Source organism: Camelus bactrianus, chromosome 10 (genome assembly GCF_048773025.1).
Source record: "Camelus bactrianus isolate YW-2024 breed Bactrian camel chromosome 10, ASM4877302v1, whole genome shotgun sequence".
NCBI classification, from domain to species: Eukaryota; Metazoa; Chordata; class Mammalia; order Artiodactyla; family Camelidae; genus Camelus; species Camelus bactrianus.
This window is the reverse complement of record NC_133548.1, coordinates 51,719,936-51,730,947: the sequence shown is the minus strand read 5'-3', so window position 1 is coordinate 51,730,947 and position 11,012 is coordinate 51,719,936. Positions and strand designations below refer to the sequence as shown.

The window sequence follows — 11,012 nt, the reverse complement described above, 5'->3', positions numbered from 1 at the left end:
CAAGATGCCCTGTGTAGCATATGTAGCTCAATGTTTGACACAGAGATAAGTGTGCTAATAATTGAATAATAATTATTATTCATATCCTAGTTCACAAGGAGCTGGGCACCAATCAAATCTTCTAAGATTCTGTAGGTTATATGTGTCGACTAAAAAAACGCACAATCTAAAAGTTGAGAGTTACGTTTTATTTTGCTGACTTTCTGAGTGTGAAGGAAAAACCGGGCTGGTCTAACAAGATAACTCACAAGTCTAGGAATGTGAAGGAGAGGCTGGGCTGGTCTAACAAGATAACTCACAAATCTAAGTATTGAAATACTGATCTGAGTTCTGCTAGACTAACTTGTAAATCTAGGTTAATTAGTGTTGGTTTGCTGTTCATGTTTTTTGCTAGCCAGCTGGGTTTTCAAAGATACATATCTGGCTTTGGAATGTTGGTTTGTTGCCTCCCCGCCTCCACTTGTGTGATGATAATGCTGCTAAAGCTGTTCCATGCCTATTGGCTGAATACCCCAAGCTTGTACTTTACCCTATAAAACCTCATGCGCACCTCTTGGAGGTGTTCAGAGCTTCGGAGCAGAAGCCCCTCTGAGCCCGCTGGGTAATACATCTGAGTACTCCAACCCTCCGAGTGGTGCTTGTTTCTTGACTGGCCTGTCGTTTCCGTAACATGAGGACTCAGATTTCTCTAAGAGACTGCTCCAGAGAGGCAAAGGAGGAGTCAGGATATACAGGAGTTTCTACAACAAAGACCAGGTAGTTGGAACACTAAAAAATTACTATTAATTAAAGAAAGCCAGATATCTCGAGTTAAAGAATATAGCGCTTTTCTATGTATGGGAAGGTGCAAAAGTCTGGGTTCATTGAAATCATTCTTTTGATGTGCACCTTAGCTATCTAGGGCCAGTCTCCTGTCCTTTCCCATCCTGAGTTCCCTCAAGGGGCACCACTGGTGGTGGCTGCAGAGGCCAGGTTGCCAGCTTGTCTCCACGCTGAGTTCCCTCTACTCACTGTCGGGGGTAGTGGCAGTGGCTGTTGATTTGATGGCCACAGCATTCCTTTGTTTACTGATGTGGCAGGCAATATTTTTCACTCATATATCTGTTTTAAGTTATCCCAGAGCCTCTACGAGCAAAGATTACTGAAATGGGAGTCCTGGCATCACTAACAAAATAGATCACATGAAAGGAAGAACTGGGATAACCTTTGACACGAGAATTAAAATATTAGTTGCTGGCTTAGTGATATCAGTGAGCGAGGAATGATGAAAACTGATCGGTCAGTTCTGGCAAATTCTTGGCTCTAAGGATTCATGATGGGTAGCTCAAGTTGTAAGACCCCAGTGAAAAAGCAGCTAAAACCGAAACCTTGCCAAAAATACCACATGGGGTCCCTACCGCCTTCAGAAATCCTACAGGAAGTTTCAGGAAATTCCAAAGAAAATAAACCTAGTTAAGGAAGTGCGCACACACACACACACACACACACACACACACACACGCCTTCTGCTTGAGGGCTCAGCTTTGGAAAAGACTGATGGGATTTAATACACAAAGCTAGGGAAGGATGAAAGGGAGTTCATTCAACATCCAGCTTAACTAAGGCATTAGAGGAGGATGAGGAATGTGCAGGTGGTAACATCTGGTGTTGCTGAATAAGAATAAGGACTAAAACAATTCCAGGTGGGCCTTCTGCTTTGAAAGCACTTCTTAGCCAGGCCAGGTGGGTTTTTAATAATAAGCTACCCAGCAGGCCAGCCAGGTCCCCACAGTGAAGCTTCAGATACCAGGTGGGGATTAGAATAAGGTGTGGTTGGTGTAACAAAGAGGAATAACTAGGAGCCACCGTTTCATTTTACAGCCGGAGTACACAAAGGAAAAGTCACCTGCCTGTGGACATACAGTAAGTCAGAGGCAGAACTGAGACTAGAATTAGTGCTAGACCCTTAGCCCCTTTCTTTTGCATAGCAAAGATCAATGGGAGCCATCATATCAAATTAACATCAACCTATTCATTCTTTGATTCAGTTTTTTCCCATCATTCTCTCAATCATCAAAGCACCTATTCTACAAATGTTACTAAATGCTCTCTGCAGGAAGGTGGTGTAAGACCTGATTCAGACACATGGATGAAACACTCATAAACATATAGTTAGGTACAGGGGTGGGAAATGATTATCCTAACTGCTGGCCCCAGAATCCCTCTTTGGAAAGGAGTTGGCTTTGTTTAGGAAAACACCTTGATAAGCTTTTGGGTAGAAGAAGAGGCCAAGAACAGAAAGCGCCCTGAAGCTGCTCTGCATGAGAAAGGCTGTGGAATATATGTATAACTGAATCACTATGCTGTCCACCAGAGACTAACACAACATTGTAAACTGACTATACTGCAACTAAAAAAAAAAAAAAAAAAGGAGAAAGAAAGAAAGAAAGGAAGGAAGGAAGAAAGAAAGGCAGGCTATGAAATAGGTCTGTTGCTTCAGAAACTAAGGGAAGACCAGAGAAATGGGAAGACTGGTACTGCACAAGGAAAGGGCAATTGGGGGACACTATGTGGCCAAGAAGCCAAAGAGGACTGAAGAGGGCCAGGCTGACTCCTAAGGACTTTAATGATTTTCTGTGTGACATGCAGCTCATCAATAAAGTCTTCTGTATTTATAAATACTGTGTTTCAGATTTTACCTGGAAATCAGTGAAGAAGCAGGATTTCCCATCTGGAGGTAAGAACATAGGCCACAACTGAGGAAGTACAGGCATATTTTGAAAATATTCAGGTTCAGTTCCAGACCACCACAATAAAGCAAGTATTGCAATAAAGCGAGTCACATGAATTGTTTACTTTCCCAGTGCATATAAAAGTTTATTTATACTATACTGTAGTCTATTAATTGTGCAATAATACATCTAAAAAACAATGTATATACCTTATTAAAAATATTTATTGCTAAAAAATGCTAACCATCTTCTGAGCCTTCAGTGAGTTATAATCTTTTTGCTGGTGGAGGGTCTTGCCTCAATGTTGATGGCTGTTGACCGCTCAGGGTGGTGATTGCTAAAGGCTGGGGTGGCTGCGGCAATTTCTTAAAATAAGACCATAAAATTTGCTGCATCAATTGACTCTTCCATTCACAAACAATTTCTCTGTGGCATGCAATGCTGTTTAATAGCATTTGACACACAGGAGAACTTTCAAAATTGGAATCAATCTTCTTAAACCCTGATGCTGCTTTGTCAACTAAGTTCATGTGGGATTCTAAATCCTTTGTTGACATTTCAACAATCTTCACAGCATCTTCACCAGGAGTAGATTCCTCTTCAAGAAACCATTTTCTTTGCTCATCCGTAAGTAGCAGCTCCTCACCTGCTAAAGTTTTACCATGAGATTGTGGCAATTCAATCATATCTTCAGGCACCACCTCCAATTCTAGTTCTCTCGCTATTTCTACTGCAACTGAAGTTACTTCCTCCACTGAAAGCTTAAACCCCTCAAAGTCATCCATCAGGGTTGGAATCAGCTTCTTTCAAACTCCTGCTAATGTTGATATTTTTGCCTCTTTCTATGAATCAAGAGTGTTCTTAATAGCATTTAGAATGGTGAATCCTTTCCAGGAGGTTTTCAATTTACTCTACCTAGATCCATCAGAGGAATCACTGTCTGTGGCAGCTATAGCCTTATGAAATGTATTTCTTAAATAATAAGACTTTAAAGTCAAAATTACTCCCTAATCAAAGTGGGCTGCAGAATGGATGTTGTGTTAGCAGACATGAAAACATCAGTCTTGTTGGAGATCTCCATCAGAGCTCAGATGACCAGGTGCATTGTCAATGATCAGTAAAACTTTGAAAAGAATCTTTTCTTAGCAGTAGGTCTCAAAAGTGGGCTTAAAATATTCACTAAACTATGCTGTAAACAGATGTGCTGTCATCCAGGCTTTATTGTTCCATTTATAGAGCACAGGCAGAGTAGATTTAGCATAATTCTTAAAGGGCGTCGGATTTTAGGAATGGTAAACACTGGCTTCCATTTAAAGTAACCAGCTGCATTAATCCCTGACAAGAGAGTCAGCCTGTCTTTGAAGCTTTGAAGCCAGGCATTGACTTCTCCTCTCTAGTTACGAAAGTCATAGATGGTGGCATCTTCCCGTATAAGGCTGTTTCGTCCACTTGGAAAATCATAGCCACCTTCATTCACTATCTCAGCTAGATCTTCTGGGTAACTTGCTGCAGCTTCTACATCAGCACTTGCTGCTTCACCCAGCACATTTATCTTACGGAGATGGCTTCTTCCCTTAAACCTCAAGAACCAACCTCTGCTAGCTTGTAACTTTTCTTCTGCACCATCCTTACCTCTCTCAGCCTTGATAAAATTGAAGAGAGTTACGGCATTGCTCTGGATTAGGCTTTGGCTTAAGGGGATTTTGTGGCTGGTTGGATCTTCTATCCAGACCACTAAAACTCTCTCCATATCAGCAATAAGGTTGTTTTGCTTTCTCATCATTTGTGTGTTCACTGGAAGCGCACTTTTAATTTCCTTCAAGAACTTTCCTTTTGTATTCACAACTTGGCTGACTGGTGCAACAGGCCTAGATTTCAGCATATATCCGTATGCCTTCCTCACTAAGCTTCATCATTTCTAGTTTTTTTATTTAAACTGAGAGATGTGCAACTTTTTCACTTAAACACTTAGAGGCCATTGTAGGGTTACTAACTGGCCTAATTTTAACATTATTGTGTCTCGGGGAATAGAGAGGCCTGAGGACTGGGAGAGAGATGGGGGAACCTCCACGGTGGAGCAGTCAGAACACACACAACATTTATCCGTTAAGTTTGCCATCATCTATGGTCATGGCTCACGATGTCCCAAAACAATTATAATAGTAGGGTAGGCCACCCCAAAAGATGCCTCAGTGGCATACTGATTACTTTGAATCCAAGTTACTTAGAAAATGGCAAATGCAAGAGGGACAATCTGATTCTCTTTCTTGTCTCCCTGAAAGCAGGAAATCTCTCATGTGAAAGGTGCACCCCTGCATCTGGAGGTAGAAGGACACCCTTATTGCCAAAGATAAGACTTCAGGCAGAGAAACCTATATGAGAAAACCTTATTACTTCTTTAATCTACTACCCCAAGCCCAAACTCTGTTTAAATTCTTTAATAATTGGGCACCCAAAACCTAAGTTTCCTTGTCCTTTTGATTCCTCACAAATTTATTGCTTCTTTGTCTAAAAAGTATAAGAGCTGTCTGTTTGGTCACTTCTTTGGTCCATTTATATGGCACCACCATGTACATGAATTAAAATGTGCTTCTTTTTCTTCTTATATCAATTTTATTATTTTTTATTATTGGTCCAGCTACAAGAACTCAAGAGGGGTAGAGACGGAAATTTCCCCCTCCCCAACAGTAACATCAAAGATCAGTGATCACAAATCTCCATAACAAATAAAATAAAAAAGTTTAAAATATTGTGAGAATTACCAAAATGTGACATAGAAACACAAAAATAGCCAATGCAGTCGAAAAATGGGGCTGATAGATTTGTTCCACAAAGGTTTACAAACCTTCAATTTATGAAAAACACAACAAAGTAAAGTGCAATAAAACCAGGTATGCCAATGGAAAGTCCAGGAGAAAAGAAGTGACGTGAAAATGTAAGCCTCTGAGAATCTGCAGAAGCACGAGGGAGGGCTTTGGCTTCCATGGGCTGTAAACTTGGGAGTAAATGGTCGGGCAAAGTCACTTTTACCTAGATCTTAGAGTCTTGGAAGTCCTAGCTGCTACTGGGGTAACAATTATAACAGCTACTGGCAAATTTTCTACAAGAAGCCTTACACAGTGCTTTGGGAAATTTTCATAGACCATTTGAGCTGGGTCCTGAAGGAATTGAAGGAATTTGTCATAGACTAGAGGAAAGGGGCATTATGGGAGAGAGTGGCCCACGCAAAGGCACAGAGTTATAAAGAACGCAGTGTGTTCAAAGAAGAGTGAGAAGTTCCAGATGGATAGGATGGATTTTGTGAACGAAGCAGGATTGGGTGAAGCTGGAGAAGCCAGCAGGGACCTTGTCCGGAAGGGCCTGAATGGCAGCTTCAACTTTTCCCTGCAGACACACTGGGAGGAAGACCCACACTGTAGAGGATGACTCTGGGGGTGGTACAGCAGTGGGCCTAGGATTTAATGATTCCCTCCTTCATGTCCCTTTGTGCCTATGTGTACCTCTAATTGCTGTAATCATCACCTTCTACTAGCAACTGATTATGTGTCATGTGCTTTGGGAAACACTGAGCTCCAGGAAGGTCAGAACCATGTAGTAGCAGGATGATGTATCAGTTCATCCTGAATCCAAATCCTACCTCCTCAACTTACTGCGTGTCCTTGGGCAAGTTACTTAACCTCCCTGAGCCTCAGTAGCCTCATCTGCAGTGTGGGGATAATCACAGTACCTATCTCAAAGGATGGTTGTGAAGATGAAAAGAATAGGAATATCCAGCACGGGGCCAGCACACATCAGTCCTCAGGTAAAGCAGCTCTTGTTCTTGTTCACCTCAGCCTAACACAGAGCATGCACATCATGAAGGGAGATGTAGGGGGGAAAGACTGCTGACAAGGAGGACAAACTAGACATAACAAATGGAAAGCCCTCCCCAGAATGGGATTGTTTTTTTTTTCTTCCACCTAGATAACAATCCTGTTTCTGATATCCTAAAAACGTGGCTGAGACATATATGGTAGTTTTAGAATATATCAACAAATTATCTGATATTCATCCTTTGAGAGCTGGAGTCTTAACTGCTCTCTGCTTGAGTGTGAGCTGGACTTAATAAGCAGCTTCTAGGAGGAGGGTATAGCTCAATGGTAGAGTACATGCTTAGGATGCATGAGGTCCTGGGTTCAATCCCCAGTATCTCCATCAAAATACATAAGTAAATTTTAAAAACCTAATTACCCACACCCCTGCTCCCAGAAAAAAAGAACTGCAAAAAAAACAACAAGTAGCTTCTAACAAATAGAATGAAGCAGAAGAGACTGGGTCATAAAAGGCATTGTGACTTGCTCCGTGCTGGCTCTCGGATTACTCACTCTGGAAGCAGGCAGTTGCCATGTCCTGAGGACACTCACACAGCCCAAGGAAAGGTCCACATTGAGAGGAACTGCTGGTCTTGGAAATGGATCCTCCAGCTCTAGTCAAGCCTTCAAGTGAACTACAGCCTCTGAGGTCATACTGACTGCAGCCTTGTGAGAGACCCTGAGCCAGAACCAGCCAGCTAAGCCATTCTTGAATTCCTAACCACAGAAACTAGGAGATAAAAATGTTTCTTGTTTTAAGCCACTAAGTTTTTGGTAATTTGTTATGCAGCAAGAGAGAACTAATACAATATCTAAATGCAATACTGTTCATTTTTATTTTTAAACTTGGGATTTGACTGTTTCTTTCTGACTTTATCCTCTAAGTGACAATGAATAATCATCCTAAGGTATAAAAACATAAAATTTATTGGATTAATCATAATCTTCTGTTCAGGTTCTAAGAAACACAAGAATTAAAAATAAAAACAAGTCTCTAAGTACTCAGAACCATGGAGTTGCTGTGGTCTATGGGATAACCAAAATCTGAGCACCTCATCAAAATCTGTGCACCCTCCCTTTCAGAGAGAACCACTTGTTATAGTGGTTAGGAGAGCTTTCAGCCGCCAACAAGGCACCAGGACTGAGAGCAGAATCAATTATCTCCCAAGTAAGGAGAGGCCAGGTCATGTAATTTATGAAAAATTTCTTCACCAAGTTGTTTATAATTCTATCTGGTCCGATTTTCTAGACTGAAGATCCTTTAAAGCTGACATCAATCCTTTTATGCAATTTACCCCCATGTTCCAAATCTATCATACTGTATGGTGTACTGTGGGGGAAAAAAGCAGGGATTTGAGGTAGGAGAGACTTGGGGCTGGAATCCTGTTTCAGACAATCACATCATTCCACAAATACTGAGTGCATATGTTGTGCCGGCTGCTGTGCCAGTTCGGCTGCCACAACAGTGAGTAAAAACACACAAGGTCCCTGCCCTGATGGAATGAATACCTAATGGAGGGAATAGATAGTCACACAAATCAATGTAAAATTGCACTCAGCTGACAGGTACACAAGAGGTGGTCAGGGAAGATTTCCCTGGAAAAGTGGTGCTTGATCTGAGAGCTAAAGGATGAAGAGGTAACTAGGTAACTAGCCTATGGAGATGTTAAAAACGAGACACTGTGCCCCAAATGGGGTCACTTATGCTAAGCTCCATATTACCAGAGTCTTAATTATAGTTTCATCCTCCTGGAAATGGAATCTTAAACCAGAAAATCAGGAATCGCCTTATCAGCATTAGAGGGTAATCTGCTTGATTAACAGCTGCCATCTTCTATATGGAAAGTAACCTTGCAATAACCAATCTGCTTTTTTGCCTAGTGTAACTTCTTTGTTCCTGCTCCCCTCTACCTATAAAAGTCTTCTTCTTTTGTACAGCTCTTCAGAGTTCCTTTCTATCCGATAGATTGGTGTGGTATCTTTTTTTTTTTCTTTTTAATTTTAGGGGGAGGTAATTAGGTTTATTTAAATATTTTTAATGAAGGTACTGGGGATTGAACCGAGGACCTCATGCATGCTAAGCACATGCTCTACACGGAGTTATAACCTCCCCCTTATCTGCTAGATTGGATGCTGCTTGATTCATAAACCACTGAATGAAGCCAGTAAGATCTTTAAGATTTACTCAGGGGAATTTTGTTTTTTAACGGGGAGAAGGAAGAACATTCCAAATAGAAGGAACAGAATGTGTAAAGCTGCAGTGAAAGAGTAGAAAACTAACAAGATGGCTACTGAGTTGTTCAGGCCTGTACTATTAGCTAAACTGACCTTATGACTAACAAGTTCCCCCTCTCTGCACTCTTTTCTTAGAATAACTTAATACTTTTTACCCTAGAGGTTTTGAAAGGTCATGGACTAAAGCTCAAGAAAATGGGCAGACCCTCCTTAATTCCTCCATAACAACAGCAAGTTCCTATCAAGATGAAGAGAATGTAACACCCTGTAAAATGCCCTGATTATTATCACCTTTTCTGTTCCATCCCGTTTTTCTATAAAACCTCAAGACCCCAGCCCCAAGATGGGATCACCGTCTTAAGGCATGAGCCTGCTGTGACTGCCTTTGCCAGGCAAAGCAATAAAACTGTTCTTTTCTATCCTCCCAAAACTCTGCCTCTGACTCTCAATTCAGCTATTGGGGTACAGAAGCTGGTTTTCTAGAAACAACAGGCGGAAATATGGAATGCACCAGAAGCTGAAAGCAAGTCAGACTAGAGAGAAGAAAAAACAGCGGGTGGAGGGGAGTGGGTGGAGGGGAGTGGATGAATGGGACAGTAACAAGGAAGTCAAACAGACAGGACTTGGCAATAACAGAAAAACGTTAGCTGGAAGGAGCAGACAATATAACCAACAGCGGCTCAAGCACATAAGGAAGGTGTGTGTTTCCTCAGATAATAATAAATTTCCTTAGATAATGAGAAGATAGTAAGAATTCTGAAGGTAGAAGGGATTTGTTTAGCAACTCAGTGATGTCAGGGCCAGCATGATGTGCCTTTTCCTCACATCTGAGGCCAGCTCCCTGCCTCATGACCAAGTCCAAGACAGAAGGAATGAAAAAGGGGCAAAATCCATAACAACGGTCTCTTTTATCAAGAAAGGAAACCCCTTCCCAGAGAACCCCCCAGCAGACTTCTGCTTAAGTCCTACTAGACAGAACTGGGCCATCAGGTCACATATAGCTGCTAGGGAAGCTGGAAGATCAATGGTTTAAGTTTTCCAGACTCTAGAAGAAATGGAAAAGAGAGAAGAGGTTTGGGAGTGGGTAGTGAGTTAGTAAGTTCACAGTGAATTTGCAGGTGCAGGGCAAGGAAGATAAACAGCTGAATCGTTGATGTCATTCTCTGTTGAAAGATCATGAGTTCAGTTTTGGATATACTAAGTTTGAAGTGGGTGGTAAACTAAATAATGGCCTCCAAAGATATCTGTGTCCTAATCTCTGGAACGTGCGACTATTATCTTACATGGCAAAAGGGACTTTGCAGATTGACTAAATTAAATATTTTGAGACTCAGAGATTATCTTGGATTATCCACATGGGCCCTAGATGCCCTCACAAGTGTTCTTATAAAAAGGAAATAAGGGAGATTAGAGTCTAGAAAAGTAATAGATGTGACAATAAAAGCAAGAGGTTAGAGTGATGCAAGGAAGGGGCCAAGGAATGCAACTTCCAAACGCTGGGGGGAAAAAAAACAAAAAAGATTCTCCTTTCAGAACCTCCAGGAGGAACCAACATTAATGACATCTTGACTTTAGCCTAATGAGACTGATTTTAGACTTCTGATCTCCAGAATTATAAGAGAATACATTTGTGTTGTTTCAAGTTTGTGCTTTAAGTTTGTGGTAATTTGTTACAGCAGCCTAGGAAACTAATGCAAGGTGCCTTTAAAACATGGAAGAGATGGCAGGTAGGCAGTTGGATGAAAGGATCTGGAGGTGAGAGAAAAGGGCTGGGCTTGAGATATAAATTTGAGTGTCATACTCACGTGGGTGGCATTCAAAGTTGTGGGAGGGCATTAATTCATATGAGGACAGTGACACTGTCAGATACCTGCTGTCCATCTTTCAGCGAGTTACTTAATTTCTCTGAAATATTATTTATTGAATATTTATTCTGTCCTGGCATCATACCAAGCAAGTTACATGCATTCTCATCCTCACAATCACTTTAGGAGATAGACACCATATTTATCTTTTACTTACAAAAAAGGAAAACCAGGTTTAGAAAGATTAGTCATTTGTCCAAGATTAGACAGTACATGAAGGAGACAAGACTAGTTCCATTCCTCGTGCCTCGGCCCTTATGGCCCAGGTATCAGCAGCACTGACGAGATGCAGGAGTTTGCTGGACCTCCTGAAAGAGAATTCGAATTTTAACGAGATCCCCAAGTTACCT

At 41.4% G+C, this 11,012-nt stretch overlaps 1 non-coding gene across 1 annotated transcript; it reads left to right on the top strand.

Annotated features, from left to right (window-relative positions):
• The first annotated feature begins 6,832 nt into the window (after positions 1–6,832).
• Positions 6,833–6,905, top strand: TRNAP-AGG (transfer RNA proline (anticodon AGG)). Its single transcript has one exon. It is a non-coding gene; the product is annotated as a tRNA-Pro (tRNA).
• The last annotated feature ends 4,107 nt before the right edge of the window (positions 6,906–11,012 follow it).